Consider the following 20352-nt stretch of genomic DNA (forward strand, 5'->3'; position numbering starts at 1 on the left):
CCTCAAAAGGTACAACTGACTCAAAATATAAAAAGATGCAAGAACCAGGCACCAGTCTGAGTTAACAAGCTGCTTGCCAGCTGAGGAGTCATGCACACATCCATTATTACAAGTCTAAAAATAGCAAGCTTTTGAGAAGCTCTTAGAACAGCAAAATGTGGCATGTCGATATAAAAGTAATTTGTGGATGAAAAAAAAAAAAAAGATGGTAAGAAGATATTTCAAACAGACTGTTAAAGAAATAAAGCAATTTAATCCAAACTTCCAGAGGCAAATATTGCCGTCATTATCAGTGATGATAGAACCAACTGCTCTATGTGGGGTCTTGCCGCATTCCCTTCAGAATGTCCAGGTTCCCAGGCAGCGGGGTCTGCTCCAGGTAAAAGCTACACAATCTCCTGTCACTCCTTGAACACTCTCTAGGTGTTTTTTCTACCCATTTTCTATCTTCCCACAGCATACCTTTCCAGACCAATTGTGTTCCTTGCTGCTCCACACTTTGCACAGTGGAAGTCAGGTCCAGTTGGGCCCTCAATGAATCTGTTGTGACAACAAGGCATCAAATACCAGATGGTGGCCCATAGCTTCTTCTTTCTCCCTAACAGATGTGCAGGCCACTTCAGAGGCCCTGGCAGAACCAACTTGGCTGGTCTACTGAAATGACGCACTAGTGCTGGCAATCAACCTCAAAATCTTAAATATGGTACAAACTACGATTCCGGCCCAGAGGAAAAAGGGTAAGAAAATTGTAAATACCTTCAAATTAGAACTCTGTAATCTCATCTAGCCTTTCAAATCAGGAGTCTAAAACTAAATACTGTGCACGTATTGCAGCTACACAGTGAGGTTCCTCATTTGTTGGCAGATCTGGAATTTCACATGTCAGTCACACAGGAGCACTAGGAGGAATTTGAGAAGCAAATGTGAGGTAAATACCCCTGCTGTGATCTCTCGGCATCATTTTGCACTTCCTTCTTTTAAGAAGGGCACACCCTTAGGATGACTATTTTGATGTGTGCACTATTTTCTGGGTGGAGGCTCTGTACACTTCTTGACTTCCATAAGAAATGCCCCATGAGATTCACTGCCTCCAAGCACATTCTCCTTTATGAGCAGAAAACTTCAGTTTAAGAAGTGCAGCTACACACAACCCCCCCACCCCGAGACTGCAGTTATAGGATGGGCCTTCTATATCCATTAGCTCAGGTAGAAAAGGATTCCCAGCCAGGAGAGAGACAAGAGGAGCAGCTGCGTAGTGGCTTCCTCAGATGCTGAACTGCACTTGGAAGTCTCTCTCTAGATATGAGTCTCTGTGGTCCAGTCAAAGGGGGAAAAACTAAAGACAACGAGCTGTAATGGGTGGGAAGACTTTCTTTGAGGGAGTGTCCTTTTCCAGAGTAGCTCAGTCTAAGAGTCTTTCTCTGAGTACACACTGCACTAGATGCTCATGCAATAGAGCATTTGTTAGCAGCACATTTTATAGTCTGCAAAGAAATGAAGTTCAACTGCTCATGCTCCAAAGCACTGGAAAACACAGCCATCCCTCAGCTCAAACCCACACTTTGGCACAACAATGCAAGATGCAGGCTATACTCATTAGACAGATCAGTTTCCAGGCATGGTCCACTTCAGTCTGCAAAGCTGACCAGAAAAAAAATCACAAAATGATGAGGAAATGCTTCCACCACACCTGCAGAAGACAGCCCAGCTATACAGTTTAAATACTTCCTACACCAGAGGCACACAATTTTGAAGACCCTGGCAAGGCCATTTCCTGGTGTAATGAACACCTGATCAATCTTAGCTGGAAACCCTGCATCCATCCCTGGGAACACTAAGAAGGCTTTCCAAAGGACACACTGCTATTTTCACCAGGGTAGGAATGAGGTATCTAAATAGGGTTTGTCACACAACTAAAACAGTGCACAGACTACCTAAAAGGGAATGCTAAAAGGAGATGGTTCACTGTGAAAGTAGAACTCAACTTTGCATTTCATCAGAGAGATATGGAAACATATGACAAAAAAAAATAATAATCTCACAAAAAGGATATTACTGGGATGGTCACTAAATTTGATTTGACATGATACTAGATACATATAATTTGACGTGACATTAGAAGAAAAACATTTGTAATGTGTAGTACTAGTTCTACAGTAACTGAAAACTGTCAACACACACTTAGCTGTGCCATAGGCAAAATACTCTGTATTCAAAGAAACATAACATCAGGAACACTGACACTACAGTTTGTTAATACTTGTCAGGTAACACAAGGAAGTCACATGAAGTACCAAGAAATCAAATGAGAAATCATTTACAAATTGTAAGTTCCTACTAAGAGCAAATCAGCTGTAGTGACAGAAATCAAAGCTTTTAACACATCTGATTGTATGCATCCTTGGTAGATTCAAAGGTGCAGACGTAACATGAAAATTATTTTTAGAGCCTTATAGCTAGATACATGTAGTTACCTTTTGCTACTTTCCCCCCTACAAGTGGGCACGTTCTCAACAATTTTCCCTTTTATTCTGGAATGCCATTTTGATTGGGGATCAGGACATTTTCGGTTTTCTTATTTCCCAAATTACTTGGAAGAAAAAAAATGCAAAGAGTATCTATGTATCACTTAAATGGAAAAACTAAATTATTGCCAAGGTCATAATGATTTATTGTGGAAGTCTTAGTTTAATTTTAAAGGAAAAAAAATGTTCTTTTCAAGGCATAGAACAGTATTATCTGCTGAATGCAAATTGATACTGATTCTTTGTAAAGAACCTTTTGTAAAGAATTCTTTGTCAGTCCAAAACATCAGTACAGTAGTAGTAACTGCTATTAATGAACATTGCAAGTAGACCATCTGACAAGAGCCATTACTAAGACCAGTTCATGGCCTGACTTCATTGAAAATTACAGTAATAAATTTTTTAGTCCTTAGTTCATCTATTCAATATCAAAATGTCAAATCCCTCTGATTAGCTCAGCACATACAATGTGTTTGAATATCTGAAAGGAGCTTCGGAAGCACTTTGCTTTCATGTCACGTGCCCAGGGTCACCAAACAACTGAAACGCAAACTTAAAAATTCATTACCCAGCCTATGCCATTTAAGCTCAGCAATCAACTTACAAACTTTGTATATGCAAGACAGGAGATCACTTGCCAAAATGACATTTATACTCAAAGTAAACAAACAGCACAGTCTAGATTTCCTAATGCATCAGACTGTTTGCAGGATCTGATTGCTGATGCTTAATGCTCAGACCACATGCATGCAAAGAAGCCATATGACTGTGAAAACACAAACCACTCTGCTTAAACCTGAAACCTTCATCCTACAAATCAGAAAGGACTGGGTTAAATTGTGGATTGTGCTGTCCTCAAGCATTCCTCCAGTCTTCTCCATTAGCACTGATATACCCTTGTTGGAGCCCAGGACTCACTTTGCTTTGCTAAAGGGATGGAAAAACATGTTTAGAAGAAAGAAGTAAGGAGTAAACAAATGGAGATAAAAGATGAGCGCATTTGTGGAACCACTTAGAATGACTACATTGCTAAAATAATGTTGTAATGTGAGGAAATTGGCTGTGAGTAGGTTTGCAGCTACAAAGAGCCACAAAACCTCAACATGGTTTGAAGCGGTTTTGCTGAAGGGAAGCAGCTGTAGCAGCTGGCCTGGATTCTGAAATGTGTTTGGGAAAAAAACACCAACCAAACAACAAAACTCCTCACATCTTCAAGATGTACATATCTGCAGAGAACATCAGGAGAGCCTTGAGAGCTCAACAGGGCTTGGATGAGAACCACACCTCTTCTCAGGAAGGAGTGATGAGTGCACAGGGACCCTTACTCAATTTGCTCTCTTATTTTCCCTGTGCAGCTTCTACCAGCTTTTGTTCTTCCAAAAGGTAGGCTGGGCTAGAAAGCTCTTAACACTCCTCTTTCCACCAAGTGTATTTATCTGAGCAAGTCCAATGGGCCTGAATCCAGCTACAACAAACTTTCTGGGAACCTCTGACTGTTATGAAATGTAGTGACTCAGCCAAGCTACATAAAAAAGAGGATATATTTTTTATTTACTGGAACTTAATAAACCAAGGCAGGAAAAAAAAAAGTGTCAGAAAAGACACATTCCCACATATCTTCATCTTAGAAGGATTAGTCCTCCTCTCTGACCCTAGGCAGGTGTTGCTATCTGGCTTTCTGCCTCTCTCCCCTAGCCCATAGCTCTGCACTTCAGACACTCCTAGTCACCTGTCCCATGATGCAGTTGAATCAAAGGTATCAGTGCTTATTTATGACCAGCGTTCCCCCACTTATGTTCCCATTGCCATGGTGAGCAGCAACAGAGCCTGAAATATAAGGTCAAAACATAGCCTAGATATCTCCCACAAGCCATATGGAATAATCATTTTCTGAGGGAATTTCTGGCATAAATTTGCACTTGCTCTCTGACCAAAAGCATGCCTCAGCTCAGCACTCTGGACTCCTAACTGAGCTCCTAGGACAGAGAACAATAAACATCCCTAAAAATCTTGAACCCAGATTCCTCTACAGAAACTGAAGAGGAACATGCCAGTTCCTTATAGGTTATCAGTGTTACTTCTTTGATCTCTGTCAGCTTCACTGTGTTTCCTTCCACCATGTGGAAGTTCAGGTCTATTGCACATACCTGCACTGCTTGCCAAGCACCCCAACATCACTTCATAGGAATTGATTATTATTTTTCACCTTTCACAGCTTTCAGAGCTTTTCAGCCTATTGTTGCACAAATAATGTATGACAATATATGTTGCATCTGAATATATTTGTGAAGACAAACCAGACCTCTTCCCCAGTAATTATTCCACTGAAAATCAAATGTTGGTCTGCGTGTCTCAGGTTACTCAGAGCTAATGCAGTTAGCATCACAGTACAGTAATGTAAACTACATCAAACTAATCACACATCAAGACAGAGGAAAAAAATAGGAGAAATCAAATGAACCCTGGAAAGAGAGATCAAGTACTGGCTGCCAGGACTGCACATACTGAAATTCCTGAGGAAAGATTAAAATTATTGTGGTAAGTACATCATGATTTAGGCCAGCCTAAGAGGGAGGCTGTCCACTTGGTGAAAATCTGGATCAAAACAAATATTCAGCATAAGAGACCATGTTCTGGAGACAGGTATGAGGACACAAAGTGTGAAGCACCAAAAAGGCAGAAACATAGTAAGAACTTACCATCACTGTCTGGTCTCAGCAGGAGTCAAAATTCAATTACTGGGACCTACCAGATTTCAGTATAAATTGACATTTCTGGGCATTAAATAGGATTATCGATAGATGAGAACACAAAAGTGCAGTATTGACAATAGTGCCAGTATATCACAATGGTGATACTGCAGCCCAGTTTGGTATCCTAGGCTTGATGAATAATACACTGGGCAAAACAGAAACTTTTCATTTCTGTGTTACCTCCTGTATCACCTCAGCCTTCTCTGAATTAATTTTAAAACAGCTATTTTGGGAACTTATTAAAACAAAGGCAGCTTCCTGTCAGTTTTAGCTTGGGAGACCATCAAAAATCCAATTCTAGCTGCAGCTTATGTGGAATCAAATGCAGACTCAGGCCTTAATTTTGACATAGGTATCCCAACACAGAGACATCAGCTCTGTTTTTTCCTCTGTGAATTGCAACATATCTTTTCTACTGCTAAGTTTTCATGTCATATGAAAAACAATGCAATTTAGAAATTCTTCTCCTCTACTTTGATACAATCTTGGGGAATGCAAGTGAATTCTTCATTTTAATCTGGATCACCAGCAAGATGAAAGAGCATAAAAATTTAAAAAGAGATCAAAATTAAGAAAAAGATGTAATATCCAAGGAAAACAAATAAATATTTAGCCAGAAAACAGGTGTAGCTGAATGGAAACTTCCCTGTGCAATATGAAAAGTGTCGGTAAATGGCTGTGAATAGTTCTTGCCTACTTTACTCACTTCATATCAAAACCACACTTCAATGCTTTGTTGTTTCAGTCCTAGGAGATCAGAAATATTTGCCCTGAACTGCTACTGACCATACACATCAGTTTGTTCAGAAAGACCAAAAGTTTTGTAGTAAGTGTGTACCATAAGCTGAGGAGAAACGGTTCAGAAGTTGTGTTATTCAGCAGGCAAAAGTATACCACAGCCTTTACACAGGGAAAGAAGTCCTCTCTCAAAGAAAGCCAATGGAAGTAAAAACAAAAGGACACTATAAGGAAGATCAAAAGCTCTCAGTGCATTGAGGTGACCAGCATGCAGCACATCAGAACTTTCCAAAACACTACTGTACTTTCTAGGTACAGTGCAGATTCTAATATCTTTCCAAGGGCAATAAAGTCTGGAAACTGGTCTGGAAGGTAGTCCTGATGAATTCCTAGATGACAGATATATATGTCACTATGTTATAGGACTGAACAGCAGCATATGCAAGCCAGGTCTCCATCCTGAAGGTTATATGATCCTGTGCAAGTCATTTCCCTGTCTTCTTCTTGATATTTCCAGGTGTAGCAAAGACAATATTGATGATGCCCACTGTATTATGCATTTAGACAAGATGATGAAAATAAATAGAATTGGATATGTACTTAAGAAGAAATAATTTGCTGTGGCTTCTTCTCTTCATTGACTATCATGCAAACTCATCCAAGGAAGCTTAACAAGATATTGACTGAAATGCATCTGGAACTGGACAATCCAGATTCAACCCTAGCAGTATAAGAGTTAGCATCATTATTAATATGCTGAATACCACTTCTCCAAAAATCTCAAAGTGAAATATCATAATTCACCTTTAGGTCAGAATATCACATCTAGAAGGTGGAGTTTTTTCCCACTCCACAGGTATGTTATCATAAATATTAACTGGAAAATGTCTATTTACTTCAAAGAGGAGGGGGGAAATGTGCTCAGACTGGAGATGCCCATGGCAGCTGCAGAGAGGAAACAAGAAACTAAAGAAGTCTAGACCAACATGAAAGCTTTTAACATGCCACTGTAAAGGTTCAAGACTTCTTTAAGAGTCAGATGATTTTATCACCAATCACCTTAATGATGGTGCATAATCAGCAAAGGGGAGCTGTGGACACAGTTTGACTCTAATTATTTGAATCCATAGATTTTTTCCAATTTCTATTTTTTTGAAAGACAATATAAAAGTGAAAACACAAGTCCTAAAAGAAGCAGCAGAAAAGTTTTACTGAGCAATCATATAATCATAGAATACCAGGCTGGAAGGGGGACTCAGGACAATTTTGCAGTGGCACTCCCAAGGCAATGCTCACCTCACCTATGCAATTCTTCCAGCATGAAATCACACCCACAAGCTTGTAATCCAGCCCAGGGACTTCAAAGAAAAATGTAGTTGTCACCTGTACCTGGTGTTCATCTAAATAATGTCCCCAGCAGCAAGAAATTGACACAGCATAGCTACTTATGACACAAGCAGTCTGTGATCTGCCTCACCCACACCTTCTCTCTTTCCTTGGTAACTCTGGAAAAGAGCTTATCCTTCCCTTGGATACCCTTTGACAGCAAGGGACATCCTTTTAACTCTTCTCAGTGGAAATTATCACAGATCTAAGGTACTTGTGACAGCCAAGGCTTACCTGTTCCCTCTGGTCGACTGATCACATTTATCAGCCCAGATGAAGATTATAATGGATGCAAGGACTCCTTGATGACTTTTCCCTCACAGCCAAATCTCTCCTTTGCTGCTTTATGAAAGTTGAAATATTTATGTGCAAATGTACCAATATCAAAATTCCATGTAAGATTTTTTTAACTCTAGGGTGGAACTTCAGAGGGAAACTAAAGAAATATACTTAATCTGCTCTGTGAGTACCAGCACTTCTGTAAAACAAACACGGCAGTGATGAAGGATCTCACACAACCCAACATCTTTGAAACTCAATCTCATACAGCATAAATACAGTCCCCTGATTCACCCTCTTTTCTACCTCCTCTAAATGACTATATTTGAATCATGCACATGAGAAAAAACATCAGGACAGTACCATTACCTGTACTACATATGTCGCAGAAGCACAAATGGCATGGAATGTCTAAGCCTTTTAATAATGATGCTGTTCTCCACTGCAGATCACCTGGCACACACAGTTCAGCTCTCTGAAAATATAATGCAGTCACTCCCTGATTAAATTACTCCTGGAGTGGAAAAGACATTGAGCAGCCTGCCTGTTTCAATTGGCTGTGTAGTGACTGAGCTCCATGAATATGGAAATAATTGGATATCCTAGACCAACATAGAGGAGGACGAGGAATATGTGACCCACATAAAGGGCATGCTGGAGTTGCATTAAAGTGAAATCACAGTGTAATATTAAACAAGTGAAAAGTCCTTGATATCAGTGATAGAGGTTAGAAAACAAATCAAGATTACTTCAGTAAAATGCCAGAGGGTTCCAACAAAGATGCAAAGCCTTTTCAAATGCATTTTACAGGCTCCTTTCTCCAGGGAAAGAGGTAAAACTGAGATTTTATTTTAAATCCTAATTCATAACTCTAATCTACACCTTTGTGTCTCTTTTGTTCTTGATGATTAATAGGTTTACAAGACTACTAAGTAGCTGGAAGATAAGTATTTTTACTTGGGCTCTGAAGCTTTGACCTTAGTAGTAGTTAATAGCCCAAAAGATTCTAATCAGACTATGAGAAATGGACAAGTACCCTAGGAAAACCAAAAAGCTTTACCACCAGATGAGCTTGTTTTCACCAACTCAAGCAGACACACTGCAAAGAAAGTAAGAAAATTACAGCCCTGAATTTTACTGGAAAAATTCTGTCACATATGTCTGTAAAATCTTTTTAAAAAAGCATATATTTTCCTTGGACGTGACTCACTTTCCCACCTGTGCTAACCAGGAAGAACCAGCACTCCAGTATAAGAGGTGTTTTGGTGAAATTGAAGTGCTCTGCTTCCCACATACTCCTGCAGCTTGAGTACAAAGCACATCCAGGCCCCGTACAGCTCTATCACTCCTGCCACTGGAACAGCTGGCAAACAAGGTGTTACAGCAACCTTCTTCAGCTTCTTCTACCTGGCTGTCATAGCAAAAGGCAGATCCAATAGCAAGGAAGAAAAATGAAGACTAAACCACACTGGACAAATGCAAACATGCATGCACATAGAATTCTAAACATTTTTTGTCCCCATCTGAAAACTAGGGCTACCAATTCATGACAATATTTTTAAAAGGTCCTGAGATGTACTCTCAAAACAGTTTTGCATGGACCTTACATTTGCAAAGATCTAGTTTCTTAGTGCAGTTAGTTCCTAAGGATTTTAGAGTGAAGCTGTATTTTCCTTTCTCTAATGCTAAGAAATTTTCCTTTCATTCCTTTAACATTACATAAGTGCTTTTCATTTCCTGAACAATTTTCAGAGAAAGCCGCTATATTTTTGGAATATCTTATTAATTCATAAATTTATATACATGGTTCAATTAAGTATCAGAAAACTTCACCACTGACTTTTGTCTCATAAAATCACCTTACACTATCCTGTAAATTAAAAGGTGAGTGGCATGTTTTCTATCCCTGTGGCTCAAACAAATCTCTGTATCAGTTTCTAAACTAGCAACCATTATTTACACAGTAAATTCATTAATCTAAAATATTTCTGTTTAAATTTGCTAGGATTAGAGGTAATATTATGATGTATTACATATTATCTTCAGATAGTTTTTTACCTAATAGCAGTATGATGAGAAAAAAATCAATGCAGGCAACATGATTCACAATACACACCACCATACATTTTGCTAATAGCTTTTTACAAGTTTTCCCGAAGTTTATTTAAAATCTCTTCCCTGAAATCAAGAGGCTACACCTTCTCACAAATAAAATAATACAAAGTTTCCTGTATAAAGGGTGTTTCAAAACTGTTACCTCTATTTTCAGACTATTCTAACCGAAGAAGAATGCTTTTCTAAAATACTGGCTCCACATTAAAAGCACACATGGGAAAGACTATTTGATGTAAAACTCCTCCTTTCAAAATCAATACAACTGAAAGTTTCCCTCTGTGAAGGAGGTTGGTACGTATGTGGTCATTCTAAATGTTAATGAAAATATCATGAATCCAAAGAATCCAAATATACACATACTCTGGTCTGGGCAAGTTGAAATCTAACTGTCCTATCAGAGGTTGGGTGGCTGGGTACAAAAGCTAAAAAAATAAAAATGAACCCAATGCACCTTTCAAAACTGGAACCCACTTGGTTCACTGAGTGATTACCACTGATCCCTGGCACATGTAGCTCTAACTCTGTTATGATCATGGCCAGCACTTTCATAACTACCTTCTGTGAAATCAATTCACAGGGGAAAATGCTGAAAAAAAATCTTAAAACCCTACAAATACTAAAGCCCCACTTTTAAGACTGGAATTTTCTGCCCTTCCAGATGTAGTTGAAGTACCAGCTTGGTAGCAGAAATTGCAGCACAGATGACATAACAACTCCTCACCTTTCACAATTCACATCCCAGAAAAAGATGTGAGTGCAACACAAACCAGTGACCATCAGTACTGGTCTGGGTAACATGAAACCCTCTTAAGCTCTCTGCCTTGGTGAGTATGCCTAGGAGGCCTTTGGATGCTCAAACACTCATGTGGTTTCAACATTTTGGCCTGTAACTCCTAGTAAGTTAACTTAAGTAAGACAACTTTCAAAAGAAACGATCTGTTAGTAAACTAGGTGGAGTTACAGATAGCTAGACTGGTTTGAAAACTAAGTGATTCTAATTTCTAAATATGGCTATACAATAAAAGATGATCTAGTAGGCAAAACTGACCTTAAATGCAGGACATTTAAGTCCAGCTTTTGGTTCTGCCACTGGCCCACTGGCAAGATTCCGTGTGAGATTTTTTGCCATGCACAAAAAAAAAAATGGAACAATAAGAGAATTGCCTCAAAATCTGAACAACATTATAAGCAGATGATTAAGAGATATATTGAGCTGCAGACTTTTGGCTTTGAAGATCTTGATCCAGTTTCTTATCCTGGAAAGGAAGCTGGGATTATTCAATTTAAGAACTGTCAACTATTTATAGCATCAGCTATTAAAAAAAAAAAAAAAAAGTCTTTTAAGAAATAGCAAGCCAGAAACCTCTTTCTGCCTCAACCATCTCCAGTAGAAACAATTCCCAGGGGTATCTGCACACTGTTCCAAGGTTGCTGGAGTGCATATTGTTCCATCTCCTCTTGCCAGTAAATTGCCAAACCACTGTCAGACACACAATGGAGAGGAAAAAGGAAAAAGGATTCTGAGGATTTAACTTCAGTAGAGTTTCTATCACAGTTCTGTTACTTTAGGAAGATGTTGCCCATGTCCAAGTGACTGAATAACATTTGTCTGTTATCAAGGCAATGCAACCTGATCTAGTGGAAGATGTCACTGCCTATGGCGGGGGGTTGGACCTAGATGATCTTTAAACACTGTTCAATGCTAATGTACTCTTAAGAACATTCCCATTGGCATGGAACAGGGATAGCATAGTAGAGTTTAGCCTAAAACACATAAACCTGTTGATGATGAACCTGAAAACAGAATCCAGAACTGCAACTACTCTACAACTGAGGTACCTTAAAAAAACCAAAAAACCACACAGCTCTCTGCTATCTTCTGACAAACAACTTTCTGTCTCCGTATCAGAAGAAAGAAAGAGCTCTGCTCAACATTGAATATGTTAATTTACTCACTGGTAGAGAATATACCATGAAGACATTTTCTCTAAAAACTAAGTCCCAAAGGGAGGTGAAGACACTTTCTCCTGTTTTGACTAACCAGTCAAATATAAGAATGTAACACATACACTAATAAAGATATCTGTGAGTCCCTAACATGGAAATCATTAAGAACCATGATGACATCTTAGCTGGATAGACACAAATGAAGTAGTTTAGGGATGAAAGATTAACACTGCACTGTCTAAAAACTTTTATAGTGCAACTGAATAAAAAATGAGAGTTTCTTCAGGAGTCAGATAATGGCCTGAGGTATGCTGGTATGGCCAAAGACATGGTGTGACAGAGCTTTCTCTCACCAGAGGGTAACTAACTGATGGAGGCTTGTGAGCAGGCATTTTCTAGTAGATGTGATCTGAGAAGTAAGCTACATGCAAACAAGAAAATTTTGTCAGAAGAGGATCAATTCAGTACGACCTGGTGAAAGAAAATAGAAATTAAGTATAAACAGATTCAGCATTTTTGCCTTATGTTTTTTGTCTATATCTTTCGTAAGTGTTTCTAAGTGCATTGCTGATTTTAACTGTTACAAACAAAAGTTCATAGAACATTTCCTCTTAACCTGTCTTGACTTGTGCATTGTTTAGACTAACTAGCCTTTCTTTATTAAGGCCATGGCAAGACAAAGACCGGGTCACAAGGGTAAGAAAACAAGCACCCAGTTAACCAGGTAACAGGAACCCAGTTAGGGCATGCAAGGAGAAATATAGCAAGCCATGAGCTCTGCTACGTTGACTAGGTGGAAAGCTGGCACCACAAACATCAGGAAAAACAAATAAATACCTTCCAGTAACTGTTAGGATGGAAATCAGTAGGATATTGCATCAACTCCGAAGATCCCAAAGAACACACCAAGCTACCCACATCACTTATCCTCCTTTCTCATTCGTGTTTTCTGGAAAATTAATGTCCAAAGAAATGTCAACACATCATGGTGGGATGCCAATAAGATTGTCTTTGAAAAGCAGGACTGGCTACCTCACAAACCAGAAGGGAAAGGGGGCAGTCCAATACACCCTCTGCCAGTGATGGTGGATCAGAGATCCTATCTAATTTTTTCAGAAAAAGGTTCAGAAAACATGTCATATGAAGACTGCCTTAGTTTATTATACTTCTTAATTTTAAGGAACATTCAACTTGAGATAACTTTAACAATAGGGAATAAGAGAGATTTTTTTTTTGGACAGTAGAAAACAGATTGCAGATATAAAGTGTGTATTTGAATGATGATAGGATATGGATTTACAGCTCCAAAAAATAAGATGACAGAAAATAATAAGATTTGGCATAATGTTGATTAAAGAAAGTTAAACCTCAATGGGTTTTAAAACACCTTAAAATTAATTTATTAATTTGAGTATTGTAAATGCTTATAGTAGTAAATATTTTTGTTCTATAAAATTAAAAATAGTTTACTGCAACTTTGTAACTCTACCCTCTATCATTCCTTACCCCTTTCCAAGTAAAAAAACCTTTCAACAAACTGTTAAGGGACACTTCTGAATGGAGTTAACACTAGGTGTAATTCAAACAGCAAACAGCTTCAGAGATGTGAGGAGCCAAACAAGATAGATTTAAAACACTTTGCTAAATCAAAAGTGTTTCTGGACATGCAGTACAGCATGTGTGCCTTAAAAGATGCAGACTCCCCTTGTAAGAGATGTCCCAAATATTCAGATGGATTGATTTAAATGATGAGAAAACTATAGAAAGCATGAGCAAAAATCTTGAATTATAAAAACTGTAACCTTGATACAGTAAAGAAAAATTAACATCCCTTGAATGGCAAGCTCTTAAATTGCTTGAAAAGAAATATGAACAAGAAGTAGTATTTTCTAATTCCCCATGCACTAATCATAACTCACCAACAGTGGTTTCCCACACAAATCCATTTTCAATGCAGTTGCATTGGGCAATGTTGCAGTGACACCTTTCAGCTATTCTGATGCTCATAAATAATGATTCAACCTTTTAAAGCTATATACTTCCTCTAAGAAGCAACATTAAGTAGACAAGGAAGTAAACAGCTTGATATGAATAACTTTTTTATTTGGACTGCTCTTAAAAAAGAATACACAAAAAATACATTGTATATGTTTGAAAACAATTCTGCTCAAGTTAAACATTACCATAAAAGTCATCCTCTTACAAGGAAAGTGATTCACAGTGGAAACAATTTGAAACTCAGTTTTACAAAGTTTGCATAAGAATTGCCCAGCCAGGGCAAGAAATCCACTCACTCCCATGCTATGTGATAAGCATAGAGGACAAAACCAAAGCAATTACAAGAAATGGCCTTTCATTGATCCAGAGAACACAAGCTGATAGCAACATGCAAATAGGTAGTAGATATTGTTGAAATAAAAATACAGGATTTTAAGTGTCACATAGACAAGGAACAGTTTTGTGACAAGTATAAACACATTTTATCATTAAGAAAACCAAATAGCAATAGGATAATCTTAGTAACTATAAAGAAAATAAATACTGCATCTAATTCATATTCTAATTTCAGAGATAAGGATAAAAAATTGTCTTACCTCAAATACAGCCTGAAGAGAGTCATTAACAATATGCCTACATCCTCTCTTAGTTCCCTTGATAGCAATCTAAGAAGAAATACAAAATAGCAAATAACTGTCTTCCCTGCAGAGAACATGTGCCCAGGAATAACACACTTCCCAGTAAAGTGTGCAGAACAGAAGTAAAAAAGAAATTAAAAAATTAAAACTCAAAAAGACAATCCTTGCAAATTAAAAAGACAAGAACTTTATATTTGACATTCACAGTATGATTTTTTGCATTTTAAGGGAGTAGAGACATTCAGGAATTAGATAATATAGACTTAACTGTGATATTACCTCAATTCTCACTGAAATATTCATTCGGTACATTTGTCTACAAAAGGAAGATTATAAATTCATCCACACAGAACTCAGACACTGAACACATAAAAAGATTCCTATTCCAGTAGTAGGCACACATGGGCTCACACGATACAATCTTATTAACTTGCTTTTTCCTCCCAAACTACAGTGCTTACTAAAGCACTTACTAAATGTTAAATACTTTGGTCAAGAGTTCAGTCACTGACCTGCACTGAAAGCCTTATGTTCAGCTCCAACATTTTCTAACAGCAATCAAGGGAAAAAAAAAATGGTTTCACGGAATGAACTGTTAAAAAAGAAAATCCTCATATAAGCTTTCCCCGAGGGGAAAGAAATATCCACAAGCTTTAAATTGGCCAGGCGGATTTAAGAGGAAGCAAAAAAAAAAAAAAAAAAGGCAGCTCTTTCTGTTGCGTCAAAGAGCCCACTGTGCAATAGGAACAGAGAACAGAGTTGTTAAACTGGCAAGCTTTTGCTGAAGACAGCTTTTCAATATGCTCTCAGCATCGTCTCCCAGGGCTGGCTGGAGACAGTCCCACTCCTCTTATATGGGCTCTACTCCTTCAAGAGGCAATCGCTCTTAAGGACAGTTTCTATAAACACACTGTTCTCCTGGCTTGGCTGCACACGAGACAGGCAATTGCACATGTACACATACCTGCATTCAAGGAGTAGACCTGTACACACTTGGTGAAAATGCAGGCACACTCAAACTAGCCATCATTACCTTGGCTTAAGAGCAGGATGCTATTGATGACTGACTGCTTGCTAAAACTCCCTTCCCCACTTAGACCATTCACTGTGCTGTTGGAAATCAATCCTGAAAGGCACAGTACTTAGAGAGGAAACCTCTAATGCAATTCCACTGGGACGTCGTAGCCCCAGCAGTGCTCTCTGATTAAAGGAAATGAGTAGTCACAGGCTGCCCAGCTTTGTGTGTAGTGCAGAGAGCTCACAGAGCTACCAGAGACTGCAGCTACGTGGGATGAGTGAACTGTCCCTCCTGGGAATGATGGCTCCACTACTGAGGCCATCTCTGGAGGCTGAATCTGTGTACACATGGTGAACAGGGTGACTAGTCTGGTTAAACATTAGTAAAGCCACATTCTTCACTACATACAGGAAATTGCCACATAGGTCTCTGCAGGTAAGGACACCGCCCTGCATCCCTTCTACAAGCCATGGAGACTTAAGCAAAGGCATTCAGAGCACAGTTCAACCTATTCCAACCTGCATCTGGTCTGCTGAACCACCTTCTGGGCTTCACTGCCTACAAAGGGAACCCACGAAGGCTTTCCCAAAAAGAGGTTGCAGACAGCAACATTTTTAGAGATGAGTGCCACTCCAAATGACAAGCTGATGAATGCCTGCAACATGTGTGCAGAAAGAACTTGTGAGGAAGAATGGCATTGGTAAGGAACAGGAATAGAAAAGGGAAAATACAAACTGTGGAATGCACTTTTCAACGTGACTGCAGAATTAAAAGTGGGGACAAACATATGCAGCTGGTTAATTTAGAATTTCTCTTCTATTTCTGTATCTTTCAGAGTTGCCACAGGGACATTATGAGCCTGAATGTGTGGGAAGGCAGCAGAAGGAAATGAAGTATACGCAGGATACTCTATTTTGTTCTTTCTCTACTTTGTGAACTTCTATATGGAAAAAATACTGGTTTAACAGCTTCTATTGAAGCCCTTCCAGGTGAAAATGAATTTCTCTCCTAAAAAGTGCTTCCATAAATGACAGACTAAGTTTCTGCAAAAAAGTACCTTCATCTTAGAAGTGAAATACAGTATTTTCTAAACTTTTAGCCCGGTAAATTTAATACACAGTCCTATTTGTGCACCAAGCAGTGTGCTGCTTTACTGTGTTCTCACAACATCCAACAACTCACTGTGTCCAAAGTCCCAGCTGTAGTGTCACTGGAGTCATATGGGTGTAGATTTGTCCCTACGAGAGTAGAGTGATTACTAATTTTGTCTGTGCTGTGTGGAAGATAATTACAATCTGGTTAAGTTTCCCAGATCTAAAAGCTAGGCAGTTACTTTAACACTTCTCATAATAATAATACCTGATCATAAGATTACCTAAATGTTTCCCCCTATAAATCCAGACTCCCCATCACTCAAGACTATCAAACCACAGGCTGAAAGAAACTGGTAATATTTGCTCTTTTCTTGAAATGGATTTTTCATTTATCTTAGCATAATAAAAGTAGATTGATTTGCATGTCAAGCAGGTGGCCAGACCAGATGATGTCCTGATATCCCTTTCAATCTAAACTATTCTGATTCTGTGAAAATGAGGTCAATTATTAAAAGCTGCCTTAGGCTATTACAGAAATTAAGTGGACTGTGGCCAACTTCAGTGTTTTGAAGCCATAATTTGGATTCAACTGTCAACTGCAGTCTCAAAGATCTCCATTCTGAAACTTCAGGAGAAGCTACCAGATTTGTTGAAACATAAACCATAAGCATTTGTAATGGTATTGCCATCTATGAGGTCACTAATGGATATCACTTTATGGAGAGGGCTGTAGTGGTTCCCACACATCCCTTACTGTTCCACTCTTGGGTTCCCAATCTCCTTTTATTTTTCCCTTCTTATCTATGACCCAGTCATCCAATCTCAATTTAGTGTCTTTCAGCTGCAAGGGACAAAGAAAGACACTGAGAATTATGAGTGACTGAAAGCCCAGACAACTTACGTCAGCTGTAGAAATCCCTCTGCACAAAGAAAAGGACACAAAATTGACTAAAAAAATCTACAAAATAACTAAACCTTTTGCATGGTCCCTAGTTTTTGTGTAGCCTCCACCACACTGCTAGCTCAACACAGACTGTCTTCTCCAAGGCCTCACTCAGAAGACATTAAGAAGATGACCCTTTTCAAATCTTTTCTGTAGTATGCAAAGCTTTATGTTCCTTGTTACCCATGCCAGACATCAATTCCTGCTCCCCAGGCCTAAGGAGTGACTATCAATTCAAGCCCACATCATTTAGCACAGCAGTTATCCCAACCTCTGCAGTCCCACATCACAGACCACTTAATCCCATACCTAAAACCCCAACCTACGTGCCCTTAGGGCTTGTTGTTAATACACCAGTCCTGTGTGAGTGACAGCAGCCTATGGCACCAAGCCAGGAAATCCAACACAGAATGGATGCTATCTCCTGGGATTTTACTGATCCAGAAATGTAGGTGGAGAATGACATTCAAAGCCCTTTGCTGCTGCCAAGAGCCAACTTAACACCTTCCACTCTCCTGGCTCATGGAGACTGTCTTTGGTGTGCAAAAGAAAAGCGCTACCACCAAGGTCTACAATATGGCCTTCACACACAACATGTATCTGTCCCTGTACTGCATCAGCTACACTGCCTGAATCCACAGCATTATCTCTGCTACTCACAAGCCTTCCTCAAGAAATAGGATGATCTTCCCAGGCAAAAATCATCCTTCACCATTGCCTTGAGGTCAATGCTGCCTCTTTCCTGCTATAGAAGGTCACAAAGCATCTTCCTGAAAAACAAGGCTCATGTAAGCATTTCAGCTGAGTCCTGTATTCCTGCAGGAAGGAGGCTGTGTGCACTTCCAATTGTCTGGCTAAAATGTTGAGACTCAGCATGCCCTGCACTGAGGAAATCAAATCAGCACATTCAGAGCAAGAACTCAGGAATGCTACTTCAAGTGGAGAGGAAGCTTCAAACCCTGACAGGCATAGCCCAGGCTCACCACCACCTACATGCTTGGCTCTAGGAATGGGAGATGAGCATGCAATGCCACTGGCACATCAGTAGTTCATGTTTAGTACAGCAGTGGCTCTAAACTCTCAGCCTGGCTAAAAACTGTAGCTTATGGTCCAAGTACATTCAAATATTATGCCACCTGTTGCAGACACAGTGCCCATGTTCTGAAGAACCACAGTGCTTCTCTTCCTCCCATCCACAAATAAAACTTTGGTGGTGTTTCCTGCTTGCTCAGTGGAATCACTTGCCCCAATCCCCTGCAAGTCTGATCCTGCTGCCTGTCTTGAATCTATGTCAGGATCACAGAGCAAACAGTTTTACCTCCTAAGTCCAGGGGTTGAGCAGCCTTAATGTAAATCCTTTCTTAGGTTTAAACTCTTCCAAGCCTCAACCATCATTGCCTATCTCCCCTTTAGACTTCCCTTCTGTCAAATTATGCTGTTTGTAACATACAGAAGTGGATTCTCAGCTTCTCCTCGCCTGGAAGGGCTGAGTGGACTGGCAAACATATGGACCATTAGGAATGCAGAGGCAAGGATTCAACAAATCTCCACAAGAGGCTGCAATACTTCACTTGGGAAAAAAAAAAAAAAAAACACTCCAGATTATTTACAGCTTTAAAAATAAATTTTAAAAAAATAATTAAAAAATCCAATGTCCAGAGGACACACAGGCGCACACACACACACACACAAAATCAAATAAATAAAAGGGTGTTTCTAATTTAGTGGAAGTATTCCCCCTTGCCTAGTGGATTAAATACATTGAAAGCAACATTCTTTCAGGACACCTTGTGAAACTGGTTCAAAACCTGCCAACTCCCTGCCTAGCTGGTGTCTTAATTCTTCACCAGCAATTTTTCAATGCACTCCTCACACCTCCATTAATTTTCAGAAGTAACTTTTGGTAATACCCTGCCATCCATTTCACTCCTGCAGCATCCTGATTCTGGCCTCACAAGCAGCATATGGGGAGCCCCAACCAGCCCATCAGCTCTTGCTGGGCATCTTCCAAAGAGACAGAATACACAACTTTATTACCATATTCATTCTCACAATGCAAAAATATCAAATTATTATTATTATTCAATCAAATTTGGCTGTATACATCTGCACAGATGTGGGGAAGAGCTGTGGGTAGACCTACACACCAGCCAGTGATTAACATTGGTGCTCTTGCAGGGGATTGCAGGGCTGTGAAGCCATTTTTAGGGACCTGTGCCATCCTACAGCAGTTTGTAGTTCGATAGCAAGAGCAGGAGAAGAGGAAGAGGCACCTGTTTTATGAAAGACTGGCTTTCTGCAATGCCCTTGTCATTTCTCTGAATGGCCACAGTCACCTCAGCAGGAAAGCAAGGATTTTGCCTTTTACCTGTAAGAGAGGTTACAAGTCTGTTAAAACTATTTGCTGAAGGGATTATTGCACTAGCTCTTAGATGTGTAGATTTATGGAATTGATCAGTGGAAGCCCTCATGTGCAAAGTCTGTAAGGTCTGTTGCAACATCAGAAGGAGCCCGCCTGAAAGGAGGAAACAAGAAAGTGACAAGGAAAGAGACAGAGAATTCCTACTAAGTAACATGAAGGGTTATGTTTGGAATCACTCGTTCTAAGACTAAAACCTAATGATAAAGAAGCAAGACTCAGCTCCAAGCAACTGAAAGGTGGATTCACATCTGTGGTCAAAGGTCCTGCTTTTCCTTCGCATTTGCTTGTGGTGACTTTATTAGTGGACTGTAAGAACTGTAGAGAAGCACTAGGCCAGGCAGCAGTGCCTTGGACTTTCAGAGTGGGCTCTCACTTGCAGCAACACCAGTTTCAGAGGGCAGCACTGCCGCTCCCAGCAGAGGCGGAACCCGGGCAATCCCCGGCCCGCTCCCGAGCCGCCGCCGACTTGAGGGCGCTCCGGGGCCCCTCTGCGCCC

General features: G+C 39.6%; 1 protein-coding gene across 2 annotated transcripts in view; it reads right to left on the reverse strand.

The window, feature by feature from the left end:
• The window catches only part of CSGALNACT1 (chondroitin sulfate N-acetylgalactosaminyltransferase 1), a 41529-nt gene extending 26448 nt beyond the window's left edge, over window positions 1–15081 (reverse strand). For both annotated transcript variants that reach the window (XM_023946989.2, XM_086891634.1), the window contains exons 1-2: window positions 14892–15081; window positions 14338–14406 (exon numbers count right to left, since the gene is read on the reverse strand). The gene's annotated coding sequence lies outside the window, so the exon portion shown is untranslated. The remainder of the gene's footprint in view (window positions 1–14337; window positions 14407–14891) is intronic.
• Window positions 15082–20352: the final 5271 nt, after the last annotated feature.

Source organism: Cyanistes caeruleus, chromosome 5 (assembly GCF_971803275.1).
Source record: "Cyanistes caeruleus chromosome 5, bCyaCae1.hap1.1, whole genome shotgun sequence".
In the NCBI taxonomy this organism is placed as follows: Eukaryota; Metazoa; Chordata; class Aves; order Passeriformes; family Paridae; genus Cyanistes; species Cyanistes caeruleus.